Here is a 17155-nt window from a genome sequence, read left to right on the forward strand (position 1 = left end):
TGGTCTTGGTGGAGATGATGGTGAGAGTGGTGGCGATGGGGATGATGATGGCGACGGTCGCTGCATTACTAACGGTGATGCTGCTCGATCACGTCGTCGTCGCTCATATATCTTTACCATTGTAATGTTTCCTGTGTACATAATAAAATTCTATAAAAATTTGAGATAGACATTTGAATTTAACATATAGTTTTTTTTGCAATTTGACATTCATAAACGGGTATATTTTTTTTGCTATTTTTATTTGCTAGGCAGATCTTACTGGCATCGAGGTCAAGGAGGGTGGTCTCGCGACCTCGTTGTCCTAATGCAGGGTATTCTATCCTAATATGAAATAATGCAGAAGCGTATGGTTATTGATTCCTAAGGTGGATCATCCACCATTAGTTTCTAAGCAACATTCATAAAATGAAAATATTGAATGCCTCATTATAATGAACATCAACGACATACCCATCATACCTCAAACTGACTCTTACTTCTAAAGAAGGGCACACATAGCTATAATGTGGAATATGTTACTTAGATGTATACTTATCGGAATATCAATTAGAACACATTCGTTACAATTTCATAAAGAAATTCAAAATGTTTACCTAAAAATTATGGTAGGTACTGGGGAGGTGTTAAATAATCTTCACCTATTTTAATAGGTCCTGGGCAGGTTCCAATGTTGGACCTCCCAAGCTCAGCGTAATTAATTTTATTTTTTATTTTTTATTTTTTTTATGACCATGTTACATGCAACGTTCACTTGGTTAAATTATAAATAAATTATTATAAATTTATAAGATTCAAAGTTTCAGGATGATGGGGTGTTGATGATTGAAAAATAGTAAATAAATAAATTATTATTATAAATAAATTATTATAAATAAATAAATTTAAATAATTAAAAAAATAAATTAATATAAATAATTATTCATTGTCAGTTTATTAATAACTTTAAAGTGAATAATCTCACTATACTTTTGAGAAGACAATAAATCACATAACAATAAATTTCTTATTGAAAATCTATAACAACGTAATCAACATAATTAAATTAAGTAATAGTAAGTGGTCACTCAAACCACAAGCTCTCATGAACGTCATAAAATGATTCAATTCAACCACAGACGTTATTTAAAATAAAACTGACTTTACTTTAAAATAAAACTATGTTTCAGGGCGGACTTTTATCCTCCGCTCAGGACAATGACAGATTCCTTTAGCAGTCTCAAAGGCCCTGAATTGGATGGTCACAAGGGCTAATCACCGCGGGCAGGCCTTGGAACTGGGGTTCCGATTGAGAATTTTATAACTACTCAAGAACGAGACCAGACTATAGAAATTTATAGATTTTCAAGAAGAAATTTATTGTTATGTGATTTATTGTCTTCTCAAAAGTATAGTGAGATTATTCACTTTTAAGTTATTAATAAACTGACGATGAATAATTATTTATATTAATTTATTTTTTTAATTATTTAAATTAATTAATATATAATAATAATTTATTTATTTACTATTTTTAAATCATCAACACCCCATCATCCTTGAACTTCGAATCTTATAAATTTATAATAATTGATTTATAATTTAACCAAGTGAATGTTGCATGTAACATGGTCGTAAAAAAATAATAATAATAAAAAAAAATAATAAATTTAATTATGCTGAGCTTGGGAGGTCCAACATTGGAACCTGCTCGGGACCTATTAAAATAGGTGAAGATTATTTAACACCTCCCCAGTACCTACCATAATTTTTAGGTAAACATTTTGAATTTCTTTATGAAATTGTAATGAATGTGTTCTAATTGATATTCCGATAAGTATACATCTAAGTAACATATTCCACATTATAGCTATGTGTGCCCTTCTTTAGAAGTAAGAGTCAGTTTGAGGTATGATGGGTATGTCGCTGATGTTCATTATAATGAGGCATTCAATATTTTCATTTTATGAATGTTGCTTAGAAACTAATGGTGGATGATCCACCTTAGGAATTAATAACCATACGCTTTTGCATTATTTCATATTAGGATAGAATACCCTGCATTAGGACAAGGAGGTCGCGAGACCACCCTCCTTGACCTCAGTACCAGTAAGATCTGCCTAGCAGATAAAAATAACAAAAAAAATATACCTGTTTATGAATGTGAAATTGCAAAAAGAAAACTATATGTTAACTTCGAATGTCTATCTCAAATTTTTATAGAATTTTATTATGTACACAGGAAACATTACAATGGTAAAGACATATGAGTGACGACGACGTGATCGGGCAGCATCACCGTTAGTAATGCTGCCACCGTCGCCATCATCATCCCCATCGCCACCACTATCACCATCATCTCCACCAAGACCATTATCAACATCAATCGCTCTAGCACCAGAGTTGACCGTGATAATGAACTCATTGGAAGCCTTATTGGAGACATTAAAAGAATCAACTAAAGCTAAGACCAAAGAAGAACTTCAACCCTTAACTACCAGTTCAGTGGAACCAAATAATTTTGAGCACAAAAGATCAAAAGAAGATATTTCTAGGGAGCTTCAGAAAATTAAACTCCCAGAATTTTCAGGAGGTCGAGCAGGTGAACGCACTGAGGCATGGTTAGAAGGAATGAACAGATGCTTTAGATTAAAAGAATATTCTTCTTCGGCAAAAACAAAAATTGCTGTATTTCAATTAAAGGAAAGTACCTTGATTTGGTGGGGAAATCTGGAAAAGCAGCTGCACCTTACATCGGATAATGTCCCTTGGGAACTATTTGAAGAAAGATTCCGCGCAAAGTATTTACCTCCATACTTTCAACAACAGCAAGCTAGAGCCTTCGATACCTTAGTACAGGGTAATAAAATAGTGGAAGAGTACGAGATAAGGTTTATGGAGCTTGTAAAATACATTCACTACTTAGATTCTGATGAACGTCAAGCTGAACGCTTCATATTTGGATTAAATCCTCACATCAGAGCCTTGGTAAGCATGTGGAAATCATCATCAAATGCTGAAGTGGTTGAGTGTGGTCGTTATGCAGAAGAGCACCTTGGAATCAAAAAAGATATAGGGCCAGCAGAACCTTTACAGTTAGGATTTCCAAGAAAGACTCCTCGAAATTTCTTTAGAGGAGGTAGCTCGAGGCCACCTTACGGTAACAGATTTACCCCAAGAAATTTAGGAACAAGAGCTCCCATGGAAGTAAACACTATAGCCGCGGAATCATCAAACACCAGTCCATGGACATCTTGTGGAACTGCCAGTAGAGGAAGAAATTCGAGAGGAATCAACATGAGAGGACGAAGCTCTTTATCTAGAAATTCACGCCCTGATTCAAGAGGATCAACGCAGCTTAATTGTTGGGGATGTGGAGGACCGCATTTTCAACGCGATTGCCCAGAAGCTTTGTCAAATATATCTCATAGGACTAGAAAGGAACCAATACCAAACAATCAAGGTAATCATAGAATTCATGCAGTAGTCAGCAACGACCAAGTAGCACATGAATCCACTGTAGTGGAATCTTTAGGTATTATCAATGGTAAAAAAACTCAAAATCTTATTTGATACTGGTGCCATAGATAGTTTCATTTCATCATATGCATTAAACAAATGTGGGTTGGTAGCTCGCAGACAAAATGATTTCAAACAGGTGGAAATGGCCTTAGGAGAACTCCAATTTGTGGGCTTAAGTGTGGATCAATGCAAAATTGACTTAGGGGTCTGTACGACTAAACTGAAAGTTTATGTCACAGCGTTAGGAACTTATGATCTTATCATAGGTATGGATTGGCTAGCAGGTCATCAAGCTTGGGTAGACTGTTATGGGAAAAGAATTCTAGGTATAAATGATGAAGGAGAAGCAATCCAAATTCAAGGAATCAAGAGAAAGGTATCTTTACGCTACATATGAGCAATGAAAATGAAGCGTTGTTTAAGGAAAGGTTGTCAGACTTATGTAATTCAAGAAGTAAGCGAAGAAAAATGACCATCCTTAGGACAATATCCGGTGTTAGCCGAATTTCTAGATGTATTTCCAAAAGAACTACCAGGATTACCTCCTGTAAGAGAGCTGGATGTCACTATTGAATTAAAACCAGGTACCCCACCGATCTCTAAAACGCCTTATAGAATGACAGCTCCAGAACTTCATGAATTGCAAATTCAATTGAAGGAACTAATGGATATAGGACATATTCGACCTAGTATATGACCTTGGGGCGCTCTTGTAATTTTTGTGAAGAAGAAAGATGGATCTTTAAAATTATGCATAGATTATCGAGACTTGAATCGAGCTACAGTAAAGAATCAATATCCTATGCCTCGAATCGATGATCTTTTCGATCAAATGAAAGGAGCTGCTGTCTTTTCAAAAATTGATCTTTGATCAGGCTATCATCAGCTAAGGATTTCTGAAAACGATATTTCTAAGACTGCATTCCGGACACGTTTTGGACATTATGAATTTACTGTGGTACCATTTGGATTAACAAATGCACCAACAGTATTCATGAATCTTATGAACAGTGTTTTCCGCGAATATCTTGATCAATTTGTACAAGTCTTTTTAGATGATATTCTCATCTATTCCAAGAATAAGAAAGAGCATGAAGATCATTTACGGATAGTATTGTCTTGCCTTAGAAAACATCAGTTGTATGGAAAATTATCCAAGTGTTCATTCTTTCAGGAAAATATTCATTACTTAGGTCCTATCATATTAGGTGAAGGGATTTCAGTAGACCTTGAGAAGGTAAAAGAAATCATGGAATGGCCAATACCGAAAAACGCACATGAAATACGAAGCTTTATGGGTTTAGCCGGTTACTACCGAAGATTTGTGGAAGGATTCTCCAAAATTGCAAAGCCGATTACAACCCTTCAGCGTAAAGGTGTTAAGTATGGATGGACTGAGGAATGTGATAAAGCATTCTTTGAACTCAAAAGACTACTCACCAGTGCACCAATCCTAAGAGTCCCTGATATGGACAAAGATTTTATGGTATGTACTGATGCATCCAAACAAGGGCTCGGTGCAGTATTGATGCAGGTTAGAGGAGTGATAGCATATGCTTCCAGAAAGTTAAAACCTCATGAAGAACTCTATGCTACTCACGATTTAGAGTTAGCCGCTGTAGTACTAGCTTTAAATATCTGGAGACATTATCTAGTGGGGCGAAGTTTTACACTTAAAAGCAACCATCAAAGTCTACAATATTTGTTCACCCAAAGAGACTTAAATGCCAGACAAAGGCGATGGAGTGAATTCCTAAGTGAATATGACTTTGGAATATCATACATTAAGGGAAAAGAAAATGTAATAGCAGATGCTTTAAGCAGAAGACCTCGGATATTTTCTCTCATACCTATTAAAGTAGACTTAAGACAACGGGTACTGGAATATCTCATAAAAGATAGTTGGTATTTAAAAGTGAGATCTAGTCTTGAGGGTAAAAAGCCAAAAGAATCTAAATTTGAAGGATATGAACTAGAAAATGATGGAATCTTACGATTCCATGGGAGGATGTATATTCCTGATAATAAGGATCTTCGAGACACTATCCTTAGGGAAGCCCACAGAGCAGTATATTGTGCACATCCTGGAGTAGGGAAGATGTATGCGGATACCAAGAAACTCTTATTCTGGTCAGGCATGAAACGTGATATCGCTCAATTTGTTGCAAAATGTTTGGAATGTCAGCAAGTAAAAGAAGATCATTGTCACCCAGCAGGTCTCTTGCAACCTCACGACATTCCTATGTCTAAATGGGAGATCATTTCTATGGATTTTATCACTGGGCTACCTCTTACTTCTCAAAGACACAATGCCATTTTGGTAGTAGTGGATAAATTAACAAAAAGTGCTCATTTCATTCTTGTAAGAGATACTTACGATGTTGCTGACGTAGCTCGAGTATTCATAAATGAAGTTATCAGATTTCATGGAGTACCTAAGAAGATTATATCCGATAGAGAGCTCGGTGCAGTATTGATGCAGGTTAGAGGAGTGATAGCATATGCTTCCAGAAAGTTAAAACCTCATGAAGAACTCTATGCTACTCACGATTTAGAGTTAGCCGCTGTAGTACTAGCTTTAAATATCTGGAGACATTATCTAGTGGGGCGAAGTTTTACATTTAAAAGCAACCATCAAAGTCTACAATATTTGTTCACCCAAAGAGACTTAATGCCAGACAAAGGCGATGGAGTGAATTCCTAAGTGAATATGACTTTGGAATATCATACATTAAGGGAAAAGAAAATGTAATAACAGATGCTTTAAGCAGAAGACCTCGGATATTTTCTCTCATGCCTATTAAAGTAGAATTAAGACAACGGGTACTAGAATATCTCATAAAAGATAGTTGGTATTTAAAAGTGAGATCTAGTCTTGAGGGTAAAAAGCCAAAATAATCTAAATTTGAAGGATATGAACTAGAAAATGATGGAATTTTACGATTCCATGGGAGGATGTATATTCCTGATAATAAGGATCTTCGAGACACTATCCTTAGGGAAGCCCACAGAGTAGTATATTGTGCACATCCTGGAGTAGGGAAGATGTATGCAGATACCTAGAAACTCTTATTCTGGTCAGGCATGAAACGTGATATCGCTCAATTTGTTGCAAAATGTTTGGAATGTCAGCAAGTAAAAGAAGATCATTGTCACCCAGCAGGTCTCTTGCAACCTCACGACATTCCTATGTCTAAATGGGAGATCATTTCTATGGATTTTATCACTGGGCTACCTCTTACTTCTCAAAGACACAATGCCATTTTGGTAGTAGTGGATAAATTAACAAAAAGTGCTCATTTCATTCTTGTAAGAGATACTTACGATGTTGCTGACGTAGCTCGAGTATTCATAAATGAAGTTATCAGATTTCATGGAGTACCTAAGAAGATTATATCCGATAGAGATTCGCGATTCACTTCTAGATTCTGGACTTGCATGCAGTCAGCCTTAGGAACTCAACTAAATTTAAGCACCGCTTACCATCCTGAGACTGATGGGCAAATAGAAAGGGTAAATCAAGTACTTGAAGATATGTTGAGAATGTATGTTATGGATCAGCAATCACATTGGGAAAAGTACTTACCCTTAGTCGAATTCGCATACAATAACAGTTACCACAATTCGATTGGAATGCCTCCATTTGAAGCATTATACAACAGGCCTTGCAGAACACCGTTAGGTTGGGACAAGTTAAAAGATCGAGTGATAATAGGACCAGAATTAATCCATGAAATGGAAGAGCAGGTAAGACAAATTAGACAACGGTTAAAGGAAGCACATGATAGACAAAAAAGTTACGCTGATGCTCACAAAATTGATAGGAAGTATGAAGTAGGGGATAAGGTTTTCATCCGCATCAAACCAAATAAAAGTACTATTCGATTTTGAAAAGGGACAAAGTTGTCACCTCGATTTATTGGACCATTTAAAGTCACGGAAAGAGTTGGACCTGTTGCTTATCGTCTTGCCTTGCCACGTCACCGGCATAGAATTCATAATGTATTTCATGTATCTGTATTAAGACATTATATAGTTGATCAATCTCATAACCTTCAATGGAAGGAATTGCAGGTATCGGACGAGGGAGTCGTATCGGTCGAACCATTACGTATACTGGAACGTAGGGTTCGACAGCTCAGGAATCGCCTGGTGGACCAAGTTAAGGTCCAATGGGACAAGTATAGTCCTGGATCAGCTACTTGGGAAGATACAGAGGACATATGTCAAAGATACCCTAATCTATGTCAATTTTGAAGAACTTTAAACTATGTTTAGTATATATTTACTTCACTTCAAATCAGAGACTCAGAACCATTTTGAATGATTATATATAAACGTGAAATTTTGTGACATAATATATGTTTAAATTCTGCTGGTACATGGATACTAAAACGATATATGTTGTTGATCTTACTAAATTATAGTTGTCAAAGTAAAGTTTAAGACAGTTAAATGATTTTACTTCTGATAGGAATTAAGATATTATAAATCTGTTTTATTTATATATGTCAATATGATCAATGGAATAGAAATGAAGGAATAATTACATTTTAAATGAAAGTCAATGACATGAATAGAATATGGCAAAATATGTTATACTGTAGTTAACATATGTGAATTATACATAAGTTATTTTGAATATGCTAATGCACATTTTACAAATGCATGGATAAGTGTATGAGTGCAAATAATAAACAGTTACCAGAATGACCACATGATTACAGAACCTCAGAACAATTAAAGCTCAAAGAGATTCTATGATAGGGTATTAACTGTAATGACCCATCTATAAATATAAAGAACACAAGCATAATAACAGGTATACGACACATGCATATGATAGCTACATATGCATGTGTCGCATACACCGTGCTAGTATTTTATACTAAATTGATTATAAGTGCTAAATACCATGACACTTCTTGGAATAGAGGTTCTACTCATTCATCAATATTGCTTAATGTATGGGTAGATCTTAAAAGAGGACTATATATATTATATGTCCCAGATTATTGATAAAATAATATTAATAAATTAATAAAATAAATGTTAAATATTAATAAATTAATAAAATAAATGTTAAAATATATATAAGTAATTAATTAAAAAAAAGGGATCCAAGTATAAAGTTTATAATGTTATATTAAAACAAATATATACTAAAACAATGTGATATGTTAAAAATAATGTTTATAATGTTTTAATGATATATTAAATCCTAATGTGGTATATACGATGTATAGGTTATATTAAAAGAATATTTAATAAAATATCATATGGTTTAAAAACATAAAAGATATTCATTCACGACCTGAAATGAGACAAGGGATACGTAAGAGAGGGCGTGTCATCAACAGGTTGAGCGGTGGCTGCAGATGGAAGGGCGGCCACTGCCAAACAAGAGAATAAAACCACGGGACATGGATTTGGGAAGGGGACACAAAAAAACAGAGGGAAGTATTCTGAAGGAGAAGGGAATCAGTCACAGGAAGAGCTTGAGAGTTCTGAGGTTCTGGTATCGTCGTGCTCTGCTGCAGAGATCATCAGACATTAAGAACCATGAACAATGGCGATAGGGCAGTATCGTGAAGATAATTCAACTCGTGGGCAACGCCTTGGAGAATGCTCAACCGGCTTTAAATATTAATCAAGGCTTTCCTGCGACATAAACTCCTTAACCAAAGATATTTTATGGAATCTCAACCAGACTCCGATGTCTCACTCTTCCCGGTGTCTTGCTTTTCTTTTATAAGTCTCTTGTCTACGGGGTATATTTTTTTGCTCTCTTGACAGCAACAGCTGTGCCTTCGTCTCAGACACCCTTATACTTGGAACCATGACTTTCACGACCCGCAGCATTATCTGGGTACCCAAATCCATGATAGACTTCATGGGTTTTCCGGGAGTTTCTTGCAATTACAAAGGCCTGTCTGGAAGGCAGAAGAGCTAACCCGTCTCTCCATTTATACACAGCCTCTTTCTAGGGTGCTTGTAGACCCACATTTTGTAAGGAATTTCAGGCCTCCGGAGAATGTCTTTCATCAAAGCTCGACCATAAAACGCTGATTCGGTAGGCTGCCAACACAATTATATTGTTGTGTTCTTTGCTGAATTGGCACGGCCGACATCGACTTAAATAACGAGAAAAGCCTTCCGAAGGTGCGATGTTCAATATCATCCCAGAAACCGATTTTTCGGGTTGCCTTGGCAACCCAGGGCGGGGTTTGAACCGTAAACCTGTTGAGCACAATTGCTGAGAGCGGTTTCTCATGGGAATACCTGTATCTTGGGAAATAGCTGGCAATTACGCAAATATGACTAGCTAGCAATCACGTAGATGTGACACCCGTGACACTAAGACGTGGCATTAAGCAGCTTCAATGGATCCTTCCATACTTCGTAAGTATACGATAACACTGAATTAAACAATAATACGTATATATAAAGGTAATATAGTTAGCATGATTTATTAACTGTTATCAGAAAAATGAATGCATATAAGGCATGTAGATATGTTTAACAAATATTTGAAGTTTATGATGGACGCGGAAAAAGTTATAACCAATGCCAAGGGTGGCATTGGCATTGTGTTTAATATAAACTTAATATAGGAATAAGAAATCAACGTTGTATATAAAACAAATCCCGGTGGCCAACATTCCCGGACAGATTGACGAGAATTTTGTGAAGGAGAAAGCAGACTATGACTAGGGTTTTTCTAATTTAAGGTTGGAGGATTAGCCCCTCTGATACCAAATGTAAGAACCGAAAATAGATGCAAAGAGAAATAATAAGGGATTTATCATGAACCTATAACATTTTCCTGAAATTTGACAAAATCAATTAATAGAACTGCTGAGGTACCTACCTGTGCCGCTGCGGTTGAATAAGCTATGTCCCTGCCGTTGAAGATGTCTCCGGTTGCGTTGCTACAGTTACCTAAAGACCAAATCCACCTAGCCAGACTGAGCAAAGCCTGGCTGCTCAATCCAATAAGCTTCTTAACAGAAGCCAACTGTTCCCCCGTGCCCAGAACCTCAAAACTCCCAGACTGGCACTTGGGATGTCGGAAGCCCAGACTGGCGTTGGGATCCGAGTGGGACTACCTATCATTTCCCAGGTATGCTGGTTGACTATGACCTGGATGGTATAGTTGACCTAGTAGTTGAGCGTGCACATTCACTAGGGGAGTTTGGGTCAGCACCAGTGGCCAACCAGTTTATGGGCAGACTCCTTGGGTTGTCTTGGTATGACGGTTGTACATGGGATCACATGATGATCAACATACTCTGGCAGGAGTTTTTCGGAGGAGGTGGCATTGTTAGGCCACCAGGTAATGCCTTGTATGGAGCTGGGGATTCTTCACATTTGTGTGGGGCATGGAGAACACAAAGGAGAAAAGCAGTGGTGGCATCGCTACTGATACCTAGGGATATTCATTTCTTGGGTCCCTCAGGGAGGATTTGGAAGGGAGATCCATTCATCGGAGGCTATGGTGATGCGACAGTGGATGTGATGATGCCGATCGGGTGCGGGCCGATGCATATGGACACAACTTTAGGCCATCACATCCAAGGATGTGTAGGAGCATCTAGCATTGAGGAGTGGTTTGCAGATGGGCATGGAGATGCATGGTGGTGTGCTGTAGTGTGTTGGATTGCGTTGTGGAGTAGGAGTGCCTTACATCGCATTGAGCACGTGCGAGGAGTAACAAGTGCAGTGACATAGGACGATACAAGATGGTATAGCAGTAGTTGAGTGTATCCTGTGGTGTACAGAGACAGGTGCGACATATAGTGGGATTTCGAGGAGGCACATGATGTAGCATAACAGGGTCTTGTAGCATTGCATCCAAAGGGACTTATGGACAAGGGCATTAGGCATACCATTGGATGCAACTTACCTAGGATTGATGAGGACATTGTTGAGCATCTGGGGACACCATGTTTAGCGGAGATAGGTCTTCGAGGGGGTTATCAGCAGATTTGAGGCGGAGAGAGGGTCGTCCATAGGGTTACTCTTTAGTATCCCTGAAAACTCTCGATCATACCCTTGGGGACCTACCCAACCATCATCCTCCAGTGTAGCTTACATTTACAGAGTGTTTGGTTGCCGCCCCTCGATGCTCTTTGTTTAGGCATCAGGACATGGGAGGACCACCCTAGGCAGTTGGATGAGACACCGCGAGACATGGGCGGGGATGAGACTCTCTAGTTGAGACATTTGGTGGATGCACGAGCTAATGGATACAAGTTTGGGGATCACATGGTTTATTTCCGAGGTGGCATATGTTCCACCCCTGGGCTCACACTTAGAGAGGTGGTTGTGAGGGAGCTGCATGATACACTTTCGGCGAGACAGTCTGAGGTGCTACATGAGAATGAGGGACAATCTATGGTAGACCTTGTCTACAGGAGGGTGTCTAGACTCCGAGTAGTATCCGAACATATCATCAGGAGTTGGGATAACAAATATCACTATGTGGTTTGGCAGGAACAGGGCAGATTGGCATGCCTGGGACAGATTCTTGATACTTGGGGACCACCTATGGGATACATACAGGGATTAGAGATGAGGGTCGAATGGGCTCTAGTAGGTAGCAGTGCTACGCAGCAGCAACCCATGAGGTGTGGGAGTTGTGAGCTCCCAGTATGGTTGGGGGCTCTAGGGATCCGAGTGCCGAGCAGATCAATCCACTTCTCAATGGGTAGGGTCATGATGGAGAATGGTCCAATTCTTTCCCAGGCTGAAATATGGGGGTTCGTCGAGAGCTTCATCATATGATGAGGCAGGGTGCTTCTTAGGATCGAGGCTAGTCATGGAGTGGTGGACTTGAGCATTGCAGAGTTGCCTTGGTAGGTTGGTCATAGCACTGATCGTGACAGATATAGTGGCCGAGCGTCACTGGAGAGGAGGGTCCGGTACGAGCGTGTTGAGAAGTTAGGCATGATCTAGGTATCACGATGTCAACAAGATAGGTTCCTTCTGCGTCGAGCAGGGGATTTTGGCATAGAAGGGCTTAGCAGTTCAGCTACCCGTAGAGGTGAGCTGGTTTCTATGGGGGAAGGTTGCCTAGATGTTCCATTGGGTTTTAGTGATTTGTTGATGGTGTGGGGAACTTCACTGGTGTGGCAGGGTGATCAGTAGGAGGAGATCAGGGGAAGCTCGAGCAGACGATGGTTCAATCCCACCATGATTGGATTGCATCTTCAGGAGTCTACTCCTGAAGTGCACGAGAGGGACTATTTGATAGAGCAGTTTCAGGAGGGGATGATCAGGATCTTATACTATTGGAAAATGTAACTAGGTTCAGTCTTCATTAAATGTATTTGAGTCATCTTGTAATGTATTTGTCAAAACACTAAAGAAAATAATTTTTATTATTATTACTGTGACTTATTAAAGCATGGGTTTCATGCTTGGGTCACCATGTTTTAGGTCAAAGTCCCCATTGAGGACTTCTAGGATTTATTCTAAGTCAATAGAGTCATTGTACTTTTAAAGAGACCCTTCTTAGGCTTTTGAATCATGTAAAAAGGTTTAGTATTGAGTCAAATATAATTTATGTATCCTCCACATCAAGTCGGCCTAGAAGAGATCAAGTCGGCCTAAGGACATCAATTCGACCTCCCTTGAAGCCTATAAATAGAAGCAAGTTGAATTCATTTGGAGCATCTCATCTCAAGCAAGTTCGATATCTCTAAGGAAGTCAAAGAAGTGCGAAGTGTGTCTAAGGAAGTGCGAGTTGGGTGGAGTCTAAGGAGTAAAAGAAAAATGAAATTTTGGTGCCTCTCTCTCTTTGTTACGTGCCCTAGTTGGGGAGATCGAAGTATTTCAAGTTTCGCTGATGCCAGAAGATGCTACATAGTCGAAGTTGCTAGAAGAGAGGTTGAAGATCTCAAAGGCTGACTTGGTGTGGAGGGAAGGCTTGGTCTTTGTCCAGGGTGAAGAGTCTCAAAGAATACTATTGAAAGGAAGAGAATTTTGACTAGGTTTTCCCCTCGAGGGGGGTTTTGCCCTAACATAGTGCCTATATCTGGTGTCCACTGTTTTATGTGCTTTTGCTTTGGTGATTCCTTGATGAACTAAAAGAAAGAAGATATAAATAAACCTAAGAAAAAGTCAAGAACATCACAAGTAATTATCAAGTATAAGAAAATATTTCTGCCTTTCTGATTGTCTAACATGGTACTAGAGCTTTGGTGAAGAAAGAAGAAAAAGGCAGTCTCAAGCACTTGATCAAGGAACCATTCAAAAGGATTATCTCAGGGAAAGAGTTTACTATAGTCAAATAAAATGTTTAACACAATCAAGGGAGAGAACAAACTTGAAAGAGCCTCAAATTATAAATCTTGGCAGAAGAGGATTGACCTCATCCTTGAAAAGAACAAGGTACTAGACTTGGTCAAAGGAAAAGTAAAGAAGCATACAAATGACTCCAGTGATGCTAACAAAGTGAAGTTCAGAGAATTGGAATTGGTGGCCATGACTCTAATGGTAGAAGGAATAAAGGACAATCTTGTCCCATTGATAGCCAACATCAATCATGCTCAGAAAATGTATGAAGCCTTGTCAAAGTTATTCACTATTAAGAACATTGGTCAAGTGGCAAGCTTGAAGAATTGACTAAGGACCACAAAGATGACTAAAAAAGATACAATGGCCTCTTTCTGTTTGAAGATAGCAAGAACCAGAGATGAATGGAGTAAGGGAATATTTCTCGAGCTATCAAGAGGAGCAAATGGACTTCCAGATCACTATCAATAATAGAACTAAGTGTACTCCAGTAGGGAGAGGCACCATAGATTTTCAAACGGAAGCAGGAACCAGTACTAGTGCCACGAATGTACTGCATGTGCCAGGATTGGGTATGAACCTAATTTCAGTGTCCCAGTTGCAGGATAAGGGATACGATGTATACTTTGTGGGAAGGAAAGTATATGTCAAGCATCCTACCTGGAAGAAGGTGAGATAGATTGGAGCTCGAAATAGGCTATATAGATTGTAGATCGATTCTCCAATGGTACTGATAAGCAATGATAAAAATGTTGATTTGGGGTAGCATCAGATGTGCTCTAGCCACGAAATTTGGTGGAGAGGTTGGGGCACATGAGATCTCCAATACCCAGAAAGGGTTTGGGCAGATTCTAAACAGTTCAGGAGATATTAAAATAATTAATATTTTTAATGGAGTCCTTAAGTCTAAACTTAGGGAAAATAAAATATTAATGTGGATTAATATGAAACTGTGTTAGAATGGTCCAAAAGACATGGATCAAGCCAGATCTAATCTTAGCCGTTGATTAGGGACTTAATCTCGGCTGTTGATATGTCAACAGGAAAAGTATAAGAGGAGGCTTGAGGGTCACTTGGAGGAGACACTAGATGATCAGTCATTCTATTCTCTAGAGAGGGGTTTGCTAAAAGAGATAGAATCGGTGATCAGGAGAGCAGCTGAGGGGCATTGAGTACAAAAGAACAGAGAAGGCAGAGATTGTGTTGGGAGAGCAACGCAGTAGCCAAGGAGGGTGATGTAGAGCTAACAGGGGCTCACGTAGGGCCACGCAAAGGCAGCCAAGTGTTGCGCAGAGCACCAGAGGGTCCAGCGTAGCTGACGCAGAGGCTCCCAGAGCTGATGCAGGGCCTCTTGGGGCTGACGCAGGGCCAACGTGAGACAGAGAGGGGTTGGTGCAGTCCAAATTGGGCGAACGCTGGCGTTGCAGGAGCAGTTTTGTGCTGAGGAGCTGCCGGAAGGGTTTTCTGGGGTTTCAGCCAGGAGATTTCTCTCAAACTGTGAGGTATAGCTGTAAGGAAATTCTTTGTCGAATAGGCCAGTTACGACACCCAGATTGTACTATGATATTGCTTAATAAGAAAACCCTCAGATAGCTGCACCGATTTTCCCGCATTGGGTTTTTCCGGGGACATTGGTCCAAAAATAATGGTGTCATGTGGTGTGTTTGTTCTTGTTTCTTTTAATTGCTGATGTGTAATATGTTGAGCATGCACTGGTGTTTATTTTCAGCATTTACTTTGTAAATAGCTTGTTAAAGAAAAATTAACAAGTAGGTAGGAATAAATTAGGAAAAGTGCATGAAGTGTTTCTAAATGAAGTAAACTTATAAACTTCAACAAACAACAGTATGAAGGAGCTGAATGAATTATGGCATAGGAGGATGGGACACTTGCACCATGGAGCACTTAGGATGCTCAGAGAGACTGTAACAGGAGTTCCAACTCTCAACACCGAGCACGATGATCTATGCCGAGGATGTGTACTTGGAAAGTATGCAAAAGCAGCGTTTTCCAGAAGTGACAACAGAGGCAATGGCGTGTTGGGATTGATACATTCAGATATTTGCGGCCCTATGTCCACCAGAGCTCTTAGTGGTGGCAAGTACTTCGTCGCCTTATTGATGACCATTCTAGAAAAACCTAGATCTACTTCTTAAAGACCAAGGATGAGGTCTTTGATCGGTTTCGAGAGTTCAAGGCTCTCGTAGAAAACATGACAGGGAAAAAGATCAAGGTACTACGTTCAGATAATGGTGGAGAATACACGGATAAAGACTTCACATATTTCTGCGCAAAGGAAGGTATCAAAAGAGAGTGGACAACTCCCTACAATCCACAACAGAATGGAGTAGCGGAATGGAAGAACAAAACTTTAATCGGGGCAGCAAAAGCCATGTTGTATGATCAAGATTTGCCTAGATTCATATGGGTAGAAGCATGCAACACAACAATGTACATTCAAAACAGGACATCTCACAGAGCTTTGGGGAAGAAAACGCCAGAGCGAGTCTTCACCGGGAAGAAACCTAAGGTAAGTCACTTGAGGATATTCGGAAGTGTGGCCTATTGTCACATTCCATATCAGAAGCGCAGTAAGTTGGATCAGATTGTAGAAAAGGGGTATCTCGTACGATATAGCGAGACCTCAAGGCATACAGAATCTACATTCCTGGCAGCAGGAAGATTGTAGTAAGGCGAGATGTAAAGTTCATGGAAGACAACTTTCAGAAGATCTCGAGAGATGCCTGTAGGAGATCAGTTATCAAATGTTCCCTTAGTCCAGTAGCAACAGGGACCACAGGTAGAACAAGCAGGGGGACAATCACATGATTCGAGTACAGTGACTAGTACCAGCATCTCCTCAGCAGCATGAGATCAAGGAAGTTCTCAGCAGACAGAGCTGCAGGTATAGGTGGAGGAACAGATTGAACCTCCCACCACCAGTGGTAGGACCAGTAGGGAAGTGCGTCGGACCTTGAAGGATGTAGAAGAGTTTGTTGAAGCTGCTAGAACCGACAAGAGGTAGCACAGGTAAACTGACAGATACAGGTCTTGGTGGCTTAGGTTGCAAAACCCTCCAGTTTTCAGGAAGCCGCACAACATCAGGCGTGGGTGGATACCATGGTAGAAGAGTACATTTCTATCATGACAAATGATGTTTGGGAGGTGGTGCCTAGACCAGAGGATAGATTAGTTGTGGGTTCCAGATGGATCTACAAGATCAAGTACGCTGCAGATGGCAGTGTAGAGAAGGATAAGGCTAGATTCGTGGCAAAGGTGTATGCACAAAGAGAAGGAATATAATATGAGGAGGCCTTCGCCCCAGTGGCCAAATATACCTCTATTAGATCTATCA

General features: G+C 39.4%; 1 protein-coding gene across 2 annotated transcripts in view; it reads left to right on the plus strand.

The window, feature by feature from the left end:
- Nucleotides 1-17155, plus strand: part of LOC149191368 (magnesium transporter MRS2-F-like) — a 437743-nt gene that overhangs the window by 103099 nt on the left and 317489 nt on the right. The window lies entirely within an intron of this gene.

This window comes from Pinus tabuliformis, chromosome 2_2 (genome assembly GCF_031772625.1).
Source record: "Pinus tabuliformis cultivar Carrire ecotype Pingquan chromosome 2_2, CPIR1, whole genome shotgun sequence".
Lineage (NCBI taxonomy): Eukaryota > Viridiplantae > Streptophyta > Pinopsida > Pinales > Pinaceae > Pinus > Pinus tabuliformis.